The sequence below is a fragment of the Schistocerca piceifrons genome, unplaced genomic scaffold, assembly GCF_021461385.2.
Source record: "Schistocerca piceifrons isolate TAMUIC-IGC-003096 unplaced genomic scaffold, iqSchPice1.1 HiC_scaffold_654, whole genome shotgun sequence".
In the NCBI taxonomy this organism is placed as follows: Eukaryota; Metazoa; Arthropoda; class Insecta; order Orthoptera; family Acrididae; genus Schistocerca; species Schistocerca piceifrons.
Window position 1 is genome coordinate 292,501 of NW_025728899.1, and position 12,500 is coordinate 305,000.

At 58.4% G+C, this 12,500-nt stretch overlaps 2 non-coding genes and 1 pseudogene across 2 annotated transcripts; all 3 read right to left on the minus strand.

Moving 5' to 3' along the window:
• LOC124765276 overlaps window positions 1–6,886 on the minus strand; it is a 9,550-nt pseudogene extending 2,664 nt beyond the window's left edge.
• A 188-nt stretch (window positions 6,887–7,074) lies between these two features.
• LOC124765297 lies at window positions 7,075–7,229 on the minus strand. The gene has a single exon (XR_007012857.1). It is a non-coding gene; the product is annotated as a 5.8S ribosomal RNA (ribosomal RNA).
• Window positions 7,230–7,580: 351 nt separating this feature from the next.
• LOC124765327 lies at window positions 7,581–9,489 on the minus strand. Its single transcript, XR_007012884.1, has one exon. It is a non-coding gene; the product is annotated as a small subunit ribosomal RNA (ribosomal RNA).
• Between the last annotated feature and the right edge of the window lie 3,011 nt (window positions 9,490–12,500).

Genomic DNA, 12,500 nt, shown 5'->3' on the forward strand with positions numbered 1-12,500 from the left:
GGGTGCGGCTGAGGGCCAGCCCGTGGTACAGGCCAGGGAGAAGTACGTTGGTGAGAGCGTGGAGGCGCTGTTGCGGCTTCAGCGGAGCTCGGGAGATGACGTCAAGCTGCTCCACCAGGTGGCTACGTGGATTGAAGACACAGCGACCCGCCGTGGAAAATTGCAGCCCCAGGTACCGGAAGGTTTCACCCACACGCAGGGCGGGCATGGTGGTATTGCCTGCTGTGAAGGTGACATTGCTGTCCACCTTCACCTTCTTCTCGCGCCCTGACGCGACTAAGGCGAGGGTGAAACACTTCCGGGCGTTGATCTGCAGCCCCAGGTGAGCGAGGGCTGCGGTAGCTGCGTCGATGAGGGACTGCAAGCCCCTCGGGGTCGCTGCAAACAGCAAGACGTCATCTGCAAAGGCCGCAGCGTTGACTCTGCGACCGAGGATCCGAGCTCCGATGTGGGAGGGCAGTTGGCCTAAAACGTAGTCCACCGCAAAGTTGAACAGGAGGGGGGAGAGGGGATCGCCCTGGCGAACGCCCCGTGCTGGCTGCACAGACACGCCCACGCCGGCGCCGTCCGCTATCACTGTCGTGCTGCCCTCGTAGCACCGCTCGACATACTCGACAAAGCAATCCGGCAGGCCATGCGCCTTCAGCACGGGGCGAAGGGCAGCATGATCTACCGAATCGAATGCCTTAGATACGTCGATCGACGCCACAAAGACAGAGCGGCAGGAGCGAACTGCGTCGGTGAGAGCAGTGTCCAAGATGAAGGTATTTTCCAACATCCCATCCCGAGGGATGAATGCCCGCTGACGTTCGTCCACAGCACATGCGCGCATCAGGCGTGACGCGAGAACCTTGTGAAAGGTCCGCGCCAACACCGAGCAGACCGTAATGGGGCGAAAGTCAGCGGGGGATGTTGGTGCAGCCGTTTTCGGGAGAAGGGACGTCCGCGCGCGAAGCAGGCGTTCCGGAAGGGCGCGGGCCAGAAGGAAGAGATTCATCACTTTCACCAGGACTTCGTGCGGCAGGCGCCGCAACTCCGCTGGGGTAAGGCCGTCCGGCCCGGCTGCTGATCCCCTGGGCGGCAACGCGGCGGCGACCTCCTCATGTGTGACCGGCCCCCATATGCACTCAAGAGCGACAGGCTCTGAGTGCGGGAGGAGGCGGTCACGAATGAAGCCCGCGGTGGAGATGGGCTTCTTGGTGAAGAGGTCCGCCCAGAAGTCCAGCAGACCAGGGATGGCAGGTGGCGGCTGGAGCAGGGTGCCATCCAAGAGGCCGCGCACGCAACGTGCACGCGACCGTCGGAAGGCATCCTGCGTTCTCGCGTACTCCCAGCGGCGCCGCTTGCGCTTCTGCGTCGGCGGCGCGGCAGGCGGCCGCTTCGATGGTTGGCGCGGCCGCTGTGTCCTGGTGATCGATCTCTCCCCTCTGGACCCGACCGACGCAAGGGCATCCGGGAGCATGCCCAGGATGACATCGGGCGGCGTGCCCCGCCCCAGACCTATGACACGATCCAGGGCAGAGAAACGCTGGGCGGAAGCGGGTAGCCCCGCCAGATGCTCCCAGATGGCGGCGTCAGTCGGCCCCTCCGGCGGCGGCCCGGTGGTGTCGGCCGCGAAGTCCTCGGCTGCGTCGACGGGCGGCGCAGCGGCCTCGCCCGCGTCAGGCAGCGGGCTCGCTGCTCCCCGGCGGGACGCCGGCTCTTCCCCCCGACCGATCTCAAGCGCCTCCATGAATTGGCGGACAAGCTGCTTGTGGGCAGCTTGCCGCCGTCGGCACTTGATTGCCTCAAGCGTTCGGTCGGGGAACATCCTGATGAGTTCTTGATTTACAAAGAAGAACCGGGCGTCCCTCTCGAGGAACAGTTCGGCCTCTGCCTTGGCGAGCGACAGGACTTCTTCCTCCGTCCACCTCGCGCGATGCCTCTCCGTGACGATCTCCGCGTTGGCGGCCGCAAGGTGTTGGCGGCGGCGATGGACCCCGAGACCGTTCTTGGTGGTGAAGCTGCGGTGGCACTCACTACAGGTATACATAGCTGCAAAAGTTACAAAATTTTCGGCACGGCCGGTTGGCCGGCTAGGTGCTGGGGAAGTTGGGGTGGCACCTTCAGCGGAAGGGCCACCACTTTTTCTCTGAATACTGCCCCCAACTAACAAAGGGATAGTGCGAGGGGGGGCTGGTAACCCCCCCAAGCCCCTGGTGCGGTCTTCCACTCTGCGAAAATCAGCGGGCCCACGAGAAGGGGAGAAGACCGCAGGAGAGGAGAGGCTAAGAGGGCTAGGCCCATGTATTGCGCATCACTCTCCCTGTAACTACAACCCAAGGAAGGCACCTCGCAGCAGCAGCACGACTACATCAAGACCGCACTTCGAAAAGCCAAGTCCGGATGCAGCCACACCGCCGCCACTTGGCCATCAACAGCCGTCTTTATTCAAAATAATTTGAATAACACAAGATATATACATATATAGTACGTGGCAGGTGTTTGACGCCATGTCCGCCACCGAGGTGGGGACTTACAGGGCGGTACCACAAAATACAAGTATAAAACTAACATACACATATACATATATATCAGTGCGGAAGAACAACAACAAAAAACACACAAAATAAAGACATAAAGAAGGAAGAACAAAGACGGTTTATTCCTCCTGTGGATAGGCCCCAGGAGTCAAGGCGAAGAAAAATAACCAGCAGCCTAGCCGACGCCGACACGCTGCTTCGGGCTAGGAGCCGTCATACGCTCGAAAATCTTGTAACTTTTGCAGCAGCTCTGTAGTGTTCTTGTGCTCAGCACCGCCAGTTCTCGGGGTCGGAAGCCTAAGGCGGCGAGATCCCTCGCCGACGCTGGAGACCATACACCCCTCCAGTTCAACGTCGCGGTGGACACAGTCACCTCCTCAACGTCACGGTGCAGGTTGGAGATGGCACGCCGGATGGACGGCGTGTCGTAGTAGGCCGCCTTCTGGGAGTGACACCAGTCGAGCCGGAGGTGGTCTCCGACTATCTGGGCGTCGACCACGCGGGCGATGCCGTCTTTGACCGCCACCACGTCAGGCTTGCGGATGCCCTCAGGTGTTCGGAGGTGGGGCTCCACAGAGACATTGAAGCCCCTCTGCGCGAGTCCACGGGCGACATAACGCACTACAGCGTCATGGCGCTTGACCCGGGACCCGTGCGTCCTAAAGCAAGCCTGAAGTACGTGGTTGGCGGTCTCCACGGCCTGGCACCCCGCGCGGCATCTGGTGTCCGCCTCCCGCCCGCGACTGCGCCGTGCCTTCGTAGGGAAGGCGTTGATGCGGGCGCGGAGGGCGTCGATGTATTCACGCCCAGATAGCAGGCGACTGGTGTCGGCGACCCACTGATGTTGGCCACTGACGGCGGCAGAAGATGACAGTGCCGCACCGTCAATGGCGATGTGTAGGCGCGCCGCCCACATTTCCCCAACCTGCGTTGACGATTTGAGGAGGTGGCCCTCCCACATTAGGTGGCGCTCCAGCACCTCGATCTCACGCTGCACCTCATCCATGCCTGCACCGTCGCAGGCTGGCCCTATCTTCTTCAGCGCCAGGAGACGGGACCGACGGAGGGTCGGACCCATCCATCGGCAAGATGGAATGCCGAGGCCCCCCTGGGCAACAGGAGCGTGGAAGTATCCCAGGGGGGTGTCCGCCGGAAGGCGGAACCATCTCCTGACGGCGGCCCGGATGGTAACGTCGGCCGACTTCAATGCACCCACCCGGGTGCGGCTGAGGGCCAGCCCGTGGTACAGGCCAGGGAGAAGGACGTTGGTGAGAGCGTGGAGGCGCTGTTGCGGCTTCAGCGGAGCTCGGGAGATGACGTCAAGCTGCTCCACCAGGTGGCTACGTGGATTGAAGACACAGCGACCCGCCGTGGAAAATTGCAGCCCCAGGTACCGGAAGGTTTCACCCACACGCAGGGCAGGCATGGTGGTATTGCCTGCTGTGAAGGTGACATTGCTGTCCACCTTCACCTTCTTCTCGCGCCCTGAGTCATAGTTACTCCCGCCGTTTACCCGCGCTTGCTTGAATTTCTTCACGTTGACATTCAGAGCACTGGGCAGAAATCACATTGCGTCAACACCCGCTAGGGCCATCGCAATGCTTTGTTTTAATTAGACAGTCGGATTCCCCCAGTCCGTGCCAGTTCTGAGTTGATCGTTGAATGGCGGCCGAAGAGAATCCGCGCACCCGCGCGCCCCCGGAGGAGCACGCTAAGGCGGACGCGGCCTCGCAGCAAGGAAGATCCGTGGGAGGCCAAGGCACGGGACCGAGCTCGGATCCTGCACGCAGGTTGAAGCACCGGGGCGCGAACGCCGCGCAGGCGCGCGCATCCTGCACCGCCGACCAGCACGAGGCCGACCAACGGCGAGAGCAGACCACGCCCGCGCTAAACGCCCGCACTTACCGGCACCCCTACGGCACTCACCTCGCCCAGGCCCGGCACGTTAGCGCTGACCCACTTCCCGACCAAGCCCGACACGCCCCGATCCTCAGAGCCAATCCTTATCCCGAAGTTACGGATCCAATTTGCCGACTTCCCTTACCTACATTATTCTATCGACTAGAGGCTCTTCACCTTGGAGACCTGCTGCGGATATGGGTACGAACCGGCGCGACACCTCCACGTGGCCCTCTCCCGGATTTTCAAGGTCCGAGGGGAAGATCGGGACACCGCCGCAACTGCGGTGCTCTTCGCGTTCCAAACCCTATCTCCCTGCTAGAGGATTCCAGGGAACTCGAACGCTCATGCAGAAAAGAAAACTCTTCCCCGATCTCCCGACGGCGTCTCCGGGTCCTTTTGGGTTACCCCGACGAGCATCTCTAAAAGAGGGGCCCGACTTGTATCGGTTCCGCTGCCGGGTTCCGGAATAGGAACCGGATTCCCTTTCGCCCAACGGGGGCCAGCACAAAGCGCATCATGCTATGACGGCCCCCATCAACATCGGATTTCTCCTAGGGCTTAGGATCGACTGACTCGTGTGCAACGGCTGTTCACACGAAACCCTTCTCCGCGTCAGCCCTCCAGGGCCTCGCTGGAGTATTTGCTACTACCACCAAGATCTGCACCGACGGCGGCTCCAGGCAGGCTCACGCCCAGACCCTTCTGCGCCCACCGCCGCGACCCTCCTACTCGTCAGGGCTTCGCGGCCGGCCGCAAGGACCGGCCATGACTGCCAGACTGACGGCCGAGTATAGGCACGACGCTTCAGCGCCATCCATTTTCAGGGCTAGTTGCTTCGGCAGGTGAGTTGTTACACACTCCTTAGCGGATTCCGACTTCCATGGCCACCGTCCTGCTGTCTTAAGCAACCAACGCCTTTCATGGTTTCCCATGAGCGTCGATTCGGGCGCCTTAACTCGGCGTTTGGTTCATCCCACAGCGCCAGTTCTGCTTACCAAAAGTGGCCCACTTGGCACTCCGATCCGAGTCGTTTGCTCGCGGCTTCAGCATATCAAGCAAGCCGGAGATCTCACCCATTTAAAGTTTGAGAATAGGTTGAGGTCGTTTCGGCCCCAAGGCCTCTAATCATTCGCTTTACCGGATGAGACTCGTACGAGCACCAGCTATCCTGAGGGAAACTTCGGAGGGAACCAGCTACTAGATGGTTCGATTAGTCTTTCGCCCCTATACCCAGCTCCGACGATCGATTTGCACGTCAGAATCGCTACGGACCTCCATCAGGGTTTCCCCTGACTTCGTCCTGGCCAGGCATAGTTCACCATCTTTCGGGTCCCAACGTGTACGCTCTAGGTGCGCCTCACCTCGCAATGAGGACGAGACGCCCCGGGAGTGCGGAGGCCGCCGCCCCGTGAAGGGCGGGGAAGCCCCATCCTCCCTCGGCCCGCGCAAGGCGAGACCTTCACTTTCATTACGCCTTTAGGTTTCGTACAGCCCAATGACTCGCGCACATGTTAGACTCCTTGGTCCGTGTTTCAAGACGGGTCGTGAAATTGTCCAAAGCTGAAGCGCCGCTGACGGGAGCGATTATTCCGCCCGAGAGCATCCCGAGCCAACAGCGGCGCGGGTCCGGGGCCGGGCCAGGTAGGTCCGTCATCCGGGAAGAACCGCGCGCGCTTGCCGGGAGCCCGAGCGCCCAAAGGGGCGAATCGACTCCTCCAGATATACCGCCGGGCAGCCAGCCAGGACACCGGGGCTCTGCCCAACAGACGCGAACCGAGGCCCGCGGAAGGACAGGCTGCGCACCCGGGCCGTAGGCCGGCACCCAGCGGGTCGCGACGTCCTACTAGGGGAGAAGTGCGGCCCACCGCACACCGGAACGGCCCCACCCCGCGGCGAGTGGAAAGGCAACCGGACACGACCCCGCCGCAGATTGCTCCGCGCGGGCGGCCGGCCCCATCTGCCGAGGGCGGAGGCCAGTGGCCGGATGGGCGTGAATCTCACCCGTTCGACCTTTCGGACTTCTCACGTTTACCCCAGAACGGTTTCACGTACTTTTGAACTCTCTCTTCAAAGTTCTTTTCAACTTTCCCTCACGGTACTTGTTCGCTATCGGTCTCGTGGTCATATTTAGTCTCAGATGGAGTTTACCACCCACTTGGAGCTGCACTCTCAAGCAACCCGACTCGAAGGAGAGGTCCCGCCGACGCTCGCACCGGCCGCTACGGGCCTGGCACCCTCTACGGGCCGTGGCCTCATTCAAGTTGGACTTGGGCTCGGCGCGAGGCGTCGGGGTAGTGGACCCTCCCAAACACCACATGCCACGACAGGCGGCAGCCTGCGGGGTTCGGTGCTGGACTCTTCCCTGTTCGCTCGCCGCTACTGGGGGAATCCTTGTTAGTTTCTTTTCCTCCGCTTAGTAATATGCTTAAATTCAGCGGGTAGTCTCGCCTGCTCTGAGGTCGTTGTACGGGGTGTCGCACGCCACACCGCCAGCCGGCTGTGCACGCTACCGAGAAAGTACCGGTATGCGAACCGCCAGGCGACGGGCGCGCATCGCACGTTTGAGGAGACGCGGCCGGCCCCACAGGCGGCCGCGACACTCCCAGGTCTGCGAAGCGGGGCAAACGCCGCGCGCTTCAGTATACGTAGCCGACCCTCAGCCAGACGTGGCCCGGGAACGGAATCCATGGACCGCAATGTGCGTTCGAAACGTCGATGTTCATGTGTCCTGCAGTTCACATGTCGACGCGCAATTTGCTGCGTTCTTCATCGACCCACGAGCCGAGTGATCCACCGTCCTGGGTGATCTTTTCTCAGTTTCCGCCGTCTCTTTCGAGACGGTCGCATAGGCGGGAGTGAGGCGTGTGGCGGCCCCTGTTCCAGCGTTCTGTGTCCAACGGCCTCACGGCCGACGGGCGTCGTACGGCTCCACACCGGAGCGGACAGGCACTCGGGCGAAAGTCATTCAAAACCGGCGCCAGGCGCCAGGTGCCGCAGGCCAGCCGCTCCAGCGCTTCAGCGCTCGTACCACACAACATTGCCGCTAGTTTTGAGAGGCACGCGTGGTTCCGCACGCGGCGCACGGCTACGGCGAGCCGTACAGGTAGCGTGTTGCGCGACACGACACGCACATCGAAAGACATGCAGTCTAGTCGGTAATGATCCTTCCGCAGGTTCACCTACGGAAACCTTGTTACGACTTTTACTTCCTCTAAATGATCAAGTTTGGTCATCTTTCCGGTAGCATCGGCAACGACAGAGTCAATGCCGCGTACCAGTCCGAAGACCTCACTAAATCATTCAATCGGTAGTAGCGACGGGCGGTGTGTACAAAGGGCAGGGACGTAATCAACGCGAGCTTATGACTCGCGCTTACTGGGAATTCCTCGTTCATGGGGAACAATTGCAAGCCCCAATCCCTAGCACGAAGGAGGTTCAGCGGGTTACCCCGACCTTTCGGCCTAGGAAGACACGCTGATTCCTTCAGTGTAGCGCGCGTGCGGCCCAGAACATCTAAGGGCATCACAGACCTGTTATTGCTCAATCTCGTGCGGCTAGAAGCCGCCTGTCCCTCTAAGAAGAAAAGTAATCGCTGACAGCACGAAGGATGTCACGCGACTAGTTAGCAGGCTAGAGTCTCGTTCGTTATCGGAATTAACCAGACAAATCGCTCCACCAACTAAGAACGGCCATGCACCACCACCCACCGAATCAAGAAAGAGCTATCAATCTGTCAATCCTTCCGGTGTCCGGGCCTGGTGAGGTTTCCCGTGTTGAGTCAAATTAAGCCGCAGGCTCCACTCCTGGTGGTGCCCTTCCGTCAATTCCTTTAAGTTTCAGCTTTGCAACCATACTTCCCCCGGAACCCAAAAGCTTTGGTTTCCCGGAGGCTGCCCGCCGAGTCATCGGAGGAACTGCGGCGGATCGCTGGCTGGCATCGTTTATGGTTAGAACTAGGGCGGTATCTGATCGCCTTCGAACCTCTAACTTTCGTTCTTGATTAATGAAAACATACTTGGCAAATGCTTTCGCTTCTGTTCGTCTTGCGACGATCCAAGAATTTCACCTCTAACGTCGCAATACGAATGCCCCCGCCTGTCCCTATTAATCATTACCTCGGGTTCCGAAAACCAACAAAATAGAACCGAGGTCCTATTCCATTATTCCATGCACACAGTATTCAGGCGGGCTTGCCTGCTTTAAGCACTCTAATTTGTTCAAAGTAAACGTGCCGGCCCACCGAGACACTCAATAAAGAGCACCCTGGTAGGATTTCAACGGGGTCCGCCTCGGGACGCACGAGCACGCACGGGGCGGTCGCACGCCTTCGGCTCGCCCCACCGGCAGGACGTCCCACGATACATGCCAGTTAAACACCGACGGGCGGTGAACCAACAGCGTGGGACACAAATCCAACTACGAGCTTTTTAACCGCAACAACTTTAATATACGCTATTGGAGCTGGAATTACCGCGGCTGCTGGCACCAGACTTGCCCTCCAATAGATACTCGTTAAAGGATTTAAAGTGTACTCATTCCGATTACGGGGCCTCGGATGAGTCCCGTATCGTTATTTTTCGTCACTACCTCCCCGTGCCGGGAGTGGGTAATTTGCGCGCCTGCTGCCTTCCTTGGATGTGGTAGCCGTTTCTCAGGCTCCCTCTCCGGAATCGAACCCTGATTCCCCGTTACCCGTTACAACCATGGTAGGCGCAGAACCTACCATCGACAGTTGATAAGGCAGACATTTGAAAGATGCGTCGCCGGTACGAGGACCGTGCGATCAGCCCAAAGTTATTCAGAGTCACCAAGGCAAACGGACCGGACGAGCCGACCGATTGGTTTTGATCTAATAAAAGCGTCCCTTCCATCTCTGGTCGGGACTCTGTTTGCATGTATTAGCTCTAGAATTACCACAGTTATCCAAGTAACGTGGGTACGATCTAAGGAACCATAACTGATTTAATGAGCCATTCGCGGTTTCACCTTAATGCGGCTTGTACTGAGACATGCATGGCTTAATCTTTGAGACAAGCATATGACTACTGGCAGGATCAACCAGGGAGCTGCGTCAACTAGAGCTGAGCAGCCGGCCGCCCGGGAGTGTGTCCCGGGGGCCCGCGCGAACACGCAAGCGTCCGCTCAATCATTCTGCAAACAGGAGGAGGCTGAGCTCCCCTGCACAATACACCTCGAAACCCTCTCAGGTCCCGGCGGCGCGCAGCGCCGTCCCAAGTACTTGGTCGGGTTCGAGAGAGGCGCAATCGCCCGGAGTTAGGCGAGTAGACGCTTTCGGTGCGACCACCCGTGCTCCCAACTGAGCTTGCCGCTGCCGACAGAGGCCCGGGAGCGTGCTGTCGTGGCATTGCCGGCGGGAGACAACACGCGCCACCTACGGTGACCGGCAGCTCCAACGCCAGCGCCACAGAAGGACAAAAGCCCCACTTGGGTGCCGAAGCGAACTCTCCCAGCACAGCGCACGCGCCAACACATCCGCACAGCTGCGATACAAACCACCAGCGAGAACCGCTGGGGCGACCGAGCAGCAGACGGCGTCGCGGCGCCGAGCGCCGGGCGGCAGCGCATCCTCAACGCACACAGTCCTCAATCGGACCAGCACACTGAAGATGTCCACCGCGCTTCGCACCGGGCCCGCGAGGACCTACTTTGGCCGCACGGCGCCGCGCGCAGGGTGCGCCGGCGCGCAGCTGCGACGCCTGCCGCGTCCGTCGGCCGGCGCGCCTGCCACTGGCCGCCCCCACCAGCCGGCTGTAGCGCGTGCGCCCACGCACCGCGCGGCCAGCACGCCGGGAGGCGCCCCCTCACCGGCCGGGGACGGTCCCACCCAGCCACCGCCGCGTATCGCTTCACACCCAGATGCCGTTCAGTTTCGTCGGCATGGTGGGTATCGCTGGAACAACCGGTTAGTACCTCAACCTATCGTCGCCATCACCGATTCACCCCTAGCGAGAACAACCGCACCACAACAGGTTACCATTTGTTCATTTGCGTAACTTCACCAGAAAACGCAGGCGTCCATCGCCATTTGCAACTTCCACGATTATTGCATGCCTGTGTCAGGTGTCACGCCACACTACGTCTGCCCACATACACGCAACAAAATGTGCACGCCTAGACAATACGTGGAAGGTGGCCCCCGTACGTATGCGATGTCCATTGCTCGAACGACTGTCAACCGGCCTCTGTAGCATGTCGCAGATATGGAACGCGGTGCACCATGCCATCACGGTGTGTGAGGAGAGACGACTAGGTCCGAATACATCAACAGACAGCTCATGCTGATCGCCATCCACGGCGTCCGTTCCTCCCACACGTCTCTATGGCGTACCACACTGCAATCCAGCTCTCATAGGGAGACGACACGTAGCTGCGTGCACAATATTTGCACTGTATGGTCCGCCGTTTTTGGGCGCAGTCGTTGTACGGTCACACATGTGCCACGATGTATCATTCAGTACATAAGGACGAATGTGCAGTACAGATTGTGGTTTACGCGTACGACATTAGCGGACAGTTGACACAGGCCGCACCACAACGTAGCCTGAGTACGTCGCATGCGGAGGGCATTGAACATGCAAAGTTCTCACCAACCAGCTTGCGAAGGCAGGGGGCAAGGTGGGGACGTGGGGAGGGGCGGCATGTACGTCCTGCTGCCATCCACATTACAGTGTACAGCAGGAGCATGTGGAAAGTGAGCAAGACTTGCAAGGTGTTTAACATGAAGCGATACACAGGGGAGCGGGGAGTGCGAGTAGCGAACTATATTGCGAGGGTTGCGGGTGGGCAACACTACACTAATTGAACGAGTCGTATAACAATTACAGAGCAGGTTTAGGCGACAACGTGGGTTACGTTAGGCGACAACGTGGGTTAGGTTAAGGCACGACGTGGGTTAGGTTAAGGCACGACATGGGTTAGGTTAAGGCACAACATGGGTTAGGTTAAGGCACAACATGGGTTAGGTTAAGGCACAACATGGGTTAGGTTAAGGCACAACATGGGTTAGGTTAAGGCACAACATGGGTTAGGTTAAGGCACAACATGGGTTAGGTTAAGGCACAACATGGGTTAGGTTAAGGCACAACATGGGTTAGGTTAAGGCACAACATGGGTTAGGTTAAGGCACAACATGGGTTAGGTTAAGGCACAACATGGGTTAGGTTAAGGCACAACATGGGTTAGGTTAAGGCACAACATGGGTTAGGTTAAGGCACAACATAGGTTAGGTTAAGGCACAACATGGGTTAGGTTAAGGCACAACATGGGTTAGGTTAAGGCACAACATGGGTTAGGTTAAGGCACAACATGGGTTAGGTTAAGGCACAACATGGGTTAGGTTAAGGCACAACATGGGTTAGGTTAAGGCACAACATGGGTTAGGTTAAGGCACAACATGGGTTAGGTTAAGGCACAACATGGGTTAGGTTAAGGCACAACATGGGTTAGGTTAAGGCACAACATGGGTTAGGTTAAGGCACAACATGGGTTAGGTTAAGGCACAACATGGGTTAGGTTAAGGCACAACATGGGTTAGGTTAAGGCACAACATGGGTTAGGTTAAGGCACAACATGGGTTAGGTTAAGGCACAACATGGGTTAGGTTAAGGCACAACATGGGTTAGGTTAAGGCACAACATGGGTTAGGTTAAGGCACAACATGGGTTAGGTTAAGGCACAACATGGGTTAGGTTAAGGCACAACATGGGTTAGGTTAAGGCACAACATGGGTTAGGTTAAGGCACAACATGGGTTAGGTTAAGGCACAACATGGGTTAGGTTAAGGCACAACATGGGTTAGGTTAAGGCACAACATAGGTTAGGTTAAGGCACAACATAGGTTAGGTTAAGGCACAACATAGGTTAGGTTAAGGCACAACATAGGTTAGGTTAAGGCACAACATAGGTTAGGTTAAGGCACAACATAGGTTAGGTTAAGGCACAACATAGGTTAGGTTAAGGCACAACATAGGTTAGGTTAAGGTACAACATAGGTTAGGTTAAGGTACAACATAGGTTAGGTTAAGGTACAACATAGGTTAGGTTAAGGTACAACAT